The 6,000-nt window shown below is 53.1% G+C and overlaps 1 non-coding gene across 1 annotated transcript; it reads left to right on the top strand.

The window, feature by feature from the left end:
• Positions 1-3,065: 3,065 nt before the first annotated feature.
• Positions 3,066-3,155, top strand: Trnar-ucu (transfer RNA arginine (anticodon UCU)). Its single transcript is given in 2 exon segments — positions 3,066-3,102; positions 3,120-3,155. It is a non-coding gene; the product is annotated as a tRNA-Arg (tRNA).
• The last annotated feature ends 2,845 nt before the right edge of the window (positions 3,156-6,000 follow it).

Raw genomic sequence — 6,000 nt, 5'->3', positions numbered from 1 at the left:
ACACACTCTCTTTGTACAGAGAGCAGCTTGCACAGAGAACAGAGCATTACTGACTGACATGTTTTCTTTTATGCAACCTTTATTACCAACCATATGTTTAAAAAGATTTTACAACATATTTTAAGTCCTTATTTTCTGCCTGTCCCTATAAGAATATCTTCAGAGCAGTCCTCTAATATGGGTCCCCAAATGTTTTTTGAAAGTATTAATTTTTAGTTATGAAGATAAAAACTCATAAAAGTTCTTTATCAAAGTATCCATTCAAAAATAATTTTAAAAGTCTAATTAAAGGTCAACAGATGAGGAGGGTGAAGCCTCCATGAAACTACAAACCTCTACATCAATTATTCAAGTAACAAACTCAAGTTGTGCAGAACTGATTGTAAAGGGTAGTGAATAAGGCAGTTGATCCAATCAAGGACGGCTTGAGGAACATGTTCAACACCAAAGTCCTTGTATCTACAAATACAGAAATCATTTTTCTTATGCCATGAGGTAAAATAAATATTTCAGACAAATAAAAGCTCAACTACCTCTTGATTATTGCCCACACAGAAAATAGGAAGTCTGAAATAAACTACTCATAATTGGTCTTTAAAGTGTTGGTGTTCTCTCCACTCATACATTGTTGCAATTGGTGCAACCACTCTGGAAAGCAGGATGGAGATTCCTTAGAAAACTTGGAATGGAACCACCATTTGACCCAGTTATCCCATTCTTTGGCATATATCCAAGGGACTTAAAGTCAGCATACTAAGGGATGAGGCCACATCAATGTTCATAGCAGCTCAATTCATAATAGCTAAGCTATGGAACCAAGCTAGATGCCCTTCAATAGATGAATGGATAAAGAAAATGTGGTACATACACACAATGGAATATTACTCAGCCATAAAAAAGAATGAAATTATGGCACTTGCTGGTAAATGGATGGAACTGGAGGCTATCTTGCTAAATGAAATAAGCCAATCCCCAAAAAGCCAAAGGCTGAATGTTCTCTCTGATATGCGGATGCTGATTCACAATAGGTGAGCGTGGGGGAGGGAGGAGTGGAAGTTCACTGGATTGGGACAGGGTGGGGAAATGGGGGGAATGGAGGTGGGATGGGAATGGGAAGGAATCGGACATAACTTTCCTATGTTCATATATGAAGATACGACCCGTGTAACTCCACATCATGTACAACCACAAGAAAGGGAAGTTATATTCCATGTGTGTATGTCGAAATACATTCTACTGTCTTGTATAACTATAAAGAAAATTTAAAAAGTATTGGTATTCTCTCCATTTATCACTCACCTTCATCAAGATACTAAGAAAAAAGAAGCCACTCACTGCTCAGCGGCGTTTCACAGGTGCTTACGGGCGGAGAGGTAACTTCTGCTTCCTTCTGCTTCCTCCTCTTCTGCATCTCATATTCTACGCCATACGACGTGGGTCACTTTCCATATATTTGCCATCCTTTTGCCTTCAGGAAAAATAAAGGGGCGAAGGTATGGGAGGAAGGGAAGAGGAAGGCCAGACCTGGCGTGTCGGGAGCTAGGACCCTGGAAAGGTCACTCTGCTGCCACAGGGCGGGTGAAACCGCGAGAAGGAGCTGCGCAGGGAACCTGCAGCCTCGCCAGACGTTTTCGTTCTCAAACGAGAGCGCCCTCTCCACCCACCTCACTGAATGCTCCGTGGGAGGAACGGGAGCACCGCGGGGAAGTGGCTGAAGAAGTTCCCGCACGCAGGAGTCGACACGTCTCCCGACATCTTATTCTTCCTCCTCCTCATTCCGTCAGCGCCTCCAAGGAGTGAGGGCAGCTGTGTGCGCTGAGGCCCACCGGGCAGCCCCGCTGAGAAGGGGATGCAGCCGGAGCCGCGCGGGCGGGTGGGAGCGGCTGGGAGGGGGGAGAGCGCCGGCCGGGGAGCAGCGGGCGAAGGTGGGAGCAGCGGGCGAGGGTGGGAGCAGCTGGGAGGGTGGGAGCGGCGGGAGGGGGAAGAGCGGCGGCCAGGGAGCAGCTGCGAGGGTGGGAGCAGCGGGCGCGGGGAGAGCGGTGGCCGGGGAGCAGCTGGGAGGGTGGGAGCAGCTGGGAGGGTGGGAGCGGCGGGCGCGGGGAGAGCGGTGGCCGGGGAGCAGCGGGCGAAGGTGGGAGCAGCGGGCGAGGGTGGGAGCAGCTGGGAGGGTGGGAGCGGCGGGAGGGGGAAGAGCGGCGGCCAGGGAGCAGCTGCGAGGGTGGGAGCGGCGGGCGCGGGGAGAGTGGTGGCCGGGGAGCAGCTGGGAGGGTGGGAGCAGCTGGGAGGGTGGGAGCGGCGGGCGCGGGGAGAGCGGTGGCCGGGGAGCAGCTGCGAGGGTGGGAGCAGCTGGGAGGGTGGGAGCGGCGGCCGGGGAGCAGCTGCGAGGGTGGGAGCAGCTGCGAGGGTGGAGCGGCCGGGGCCTCGCGCCGCGCCCTGGCACCCAGCCCGAGGACGGCCGGCGGGCTGGCTCAGCCCTCGGCTGGGTAACACTCGACTTCCCTGCTCCGGGCTCAGCCCGCGTGCGTTTCCCGCGTTTCCCGGACCTACTCCCTCCCTGCGGGCGGGCCCTGCGCCTGCGCCGCGCCTCCCGGGCTTCTCTCCCACGCGGCCGCCGCCTTCCGGACGGCGCGGCCGAGCTTTCTGCCCTGGCCGCTGACTCTCCCCTGCGGCGTGAATCCTGGCCGCTCGCCCGTCCCGCCCCGCCAAACGCGGACCCGGGTTCGCGGGGTGGCTCCGGCTCCGCGCGCCGGGAGAGGCGTCCCCGCAGGCGTTCCGGACCGGAGGCCCGCGGAGAGGCCGGCCGCCAGGGCTGGAAGGGAAGAGGCCGCATCGACTGCGCGGACCCTTGGTCCGTGGCGGAACTTCTTGATCTCGCCGGGACCCGAGGCTGACGGCACCCACAGGCTCGGAAACCCGCGGCCAGGGTCGCGCGTCCCTGGCGTCGCTTGCTTGCTTTTGTTTCTCGTCTTCACGGTGACTGGGAACAAGGCGGGTCCTCAGGAAACGTACTACGTCAGGGACCGAGCAAGTGACCAACACCTGAGGAGAGCGCCGCGCCCCGGGAGGGCTCTGTGGCGCAATGGATAGCGCATTGGACTTCTAGCAAGGGTGTTGAAGCCATTCAAAGGTTGCGGGTTCGAGTCCCGCCAGAGTCGCAGGTGCTTTTTGTCCTGGACGGATCCTGGTTCTTAGGCATCTTGGGCCCTTGGACTCCACGGTTCTCTCTCCTCTGTGATGTGATGGATTCCTGGCCTTTGAAGACTGCCACCTCACCTGCATGTGGTGCTTTCCAGCTACAGGTGAATAAGATTCCTGTTGTGTGCGACCCCCACTTAAAAGTAGTTTTTAAATGAAATACCGTGGATCAAGAGGCCTAGCACGGATTTTGATTTGAAACAATGATCATTGAAAAGTCCTCGGTCCCCTAACCCTACAAATAAAACTGTAAACAAATTTCTTTCATCATAGGACCCCAAGTTAATTGCTTTCAGGGGCCAAGTACCCTGAGAACCCAGGGCCTTGTGCTTGCAAGGCAAGCACTCTACCGACTGAGCTATCTCCCCAGCCCCCAGGAAATCTTATGTGTTATATAAGCCCATATGTTTATGTGTAATGTATGGATAATGCATTTCTAGGAATAGGCACATATGCAAGTGCCCATCTTGTGTGGAGTGCTGACTTGGGTGTGGAGCTTGCTCTTTCTCCATGAGAACTGTGCACTGTTGCACAGCATGGGTCATAGCCTTGCTTTATGAACACCTTGCATCTTCCATCCAGGTTGCCTGGCATCATGTGATCTGGCCCAGCCCCACTGAAAGCCCTGGAACAGGCTCCTGTGCTTACCAAGGGTGAGAAACCCTAAAGTTCTTCTGGGTTGCAAATCCTGTAGGTTCAACAGTGCCTCCACTTGGCATGCAGATGCTGCTGCACAGAACTCGCCTTTGCTTGCCCAGCAGCGTGCACCACCCCCCACCCCCCACTGAGGCCTTTTCTTAAGCCATCCTACATGCTGTGGATTTTTCCTCTCCAACATGCACAGCATTTGGGCAGTGAGCTTTTCTTTCACTACTGAAACTGGAGTCTCTCCAATTGTGCTGGTGCATAGGGTCTGCTGAGGCTGCAGGCCTCTGTCCCCAGAAAGTGTCACAGCTCTGAGTGGTGAGCCAGCTTCCAAGCGTTGCAGCAGACCCACAACTCCTTCTTCCTTGGTTCCTGTTTGTGAATTCAGAGAATGAAATCCACAGAGCAGCAGGAGTGAGTGCAGAGTAGAATACTAAGCATAAGCGGAACTCCTGCAGTGGAAGCCAGCCCACAGCGGGCTCTCAGTCTAGGCGTTACATAGCTCTCAGGTCGAGCTATGGGTCCAAGTTTATGCTAATTAGGGTACTAATCCAACGCACTGGTCACCGAGTCCTGACTTCCGTCCAGGTCTGCCCCACTTTCATTTCTCATAGGAAGACAGGAGTTTGCAGTTGTCGGATGGTCTGCGCCCGCAGGTTCTGGGGTGCAGCAGGCCACATGCCGACCTAGGACAGGCGGCCAAGGAGGGCAGGTCTGCGAGGCTCGCTCCCTTCTCCTCAGAACCGCCCCGCCCACACGTGGGCTCAGCGGCCACAGGCTGTGCTTCCCACCGTGCTCCAGCCTTCCCGGCCACCGCTCCGCCAGCCCCGCTGCTCGGCAGGGACCGGTGGGCCAGCGGCACGACTTGGCAGCTGGGGAACCGTGTCACTGTGGACGGATAGCGTCAGTGCTAAGCACAGGCCGAGTGGTTATTGTCTCCTGCCCGCGTCTCTCGTTCTGAGTCACACGTCTGGCCAGGCCCGGCAACCTCCCCTGCTTATTCCTGCACAAGTCTCTTCATGAATGTCTGCAGTGTCTTACTCCAGCTGCAAGGTCGCCGTGGTCACTATCACATTGACACACGTGGGCAGAGCACTTCCGAGCTCCTTCCATGACGCTCGGCGTGCCGACCCTTCACTGGCGCGCAAGCCTGACTTCTTCCAGCACGTGGCCACCCGCCTGCCTCGCCTGCTTTCTTCTCCAAATTTCTCTTGGCTGGTATTCTCACAGGGCACAGCTTCTCTCTCCCTTTTCTCAAGGATCATCGTGTTGGTTTGCCTGTTTCCTAAAGCCTGCTTTGTAAGGATTGCTTCATTTTCTATATCACTCCCCTTCGCAGGGATTGATTCCAATGTATCAAATGTTTAGATTTTCCACAAGGATGTTTTCTAGCAGGATATATAGCAATATTTGTGCGTGCTTTATTCTTTTATGTGAATTATGTTTTCTGTACATACTCTTCCATTTCTAACATAATCATCATCATGTCCTTTAAGCACTATGGTGTGCATCTGTGATGGTTAATCACATCACCTTGAGTGGGCCATAGAATATCCAATTAAACACACTTCTGGGCCTGTCTATGAGGGTTTTTCCACATGAATCAGCATTTGAACTTGTGAACTGAGTAAAGTGGCTTCTGTTGAGGGGTAGAGAGTGGATACATTTGACCTGGTCCTGCCTCAGTGCGCGAGCTGGACATTTTGTTCTGCCGTGGGGCCAGGTGGCACCTCTGGTTTTCCTGGGTCCTGTTATGTGTGGCAGATCACAGAACTCCTCAGCCCAGTGAGTGCATGAGCCAGGCCCTTTGGTGATCTCTCTCCTCTTTCCCTTTCTTCCTATGCATACATACCTATAACATTTAATATATAAATTAGACAAAGGAAGAGACTGACAACAATAACTAATAACCATTATAACTAAGAACAATTATAACAATGTGCAGTAATAAAAGTTATGTAACTATGTTCTCTCTTGAAGGAATCAAGATGAATCATATTTTTGGACCATGGTTGATTACAGGGAAATGAAAACATGGAAAGTCTCCTCATATAGTCCCCATGTAACAGGGCTCCACTTCCTGCTTGGAACAGAACCCTTGTGGCTTATTTTAAAACTGACCTTTTTTTTTCCTTTCTTTTCTCCCTCTCCTCCTCCCTA

Source organism: Sciurus carolinensis, chromosome 7 (assembly GCF_902686445.1).
Source record: "Sciurus carolinensis chromosome 7, mSciCar1.2, whole genome shotgun sequence".
NCBI classification, from domain to species: Eukaryota; Metazoa; Chordata; class Mammalia; order Rodentia; family Sciuridae; genus Sciurus; species Sciurus carolinensis.
The sequence above is the reverse complement of the archived record's forward strand: the minus strand, read 5'-3'. Positions and strand labels throughout refer to the sequence as shown.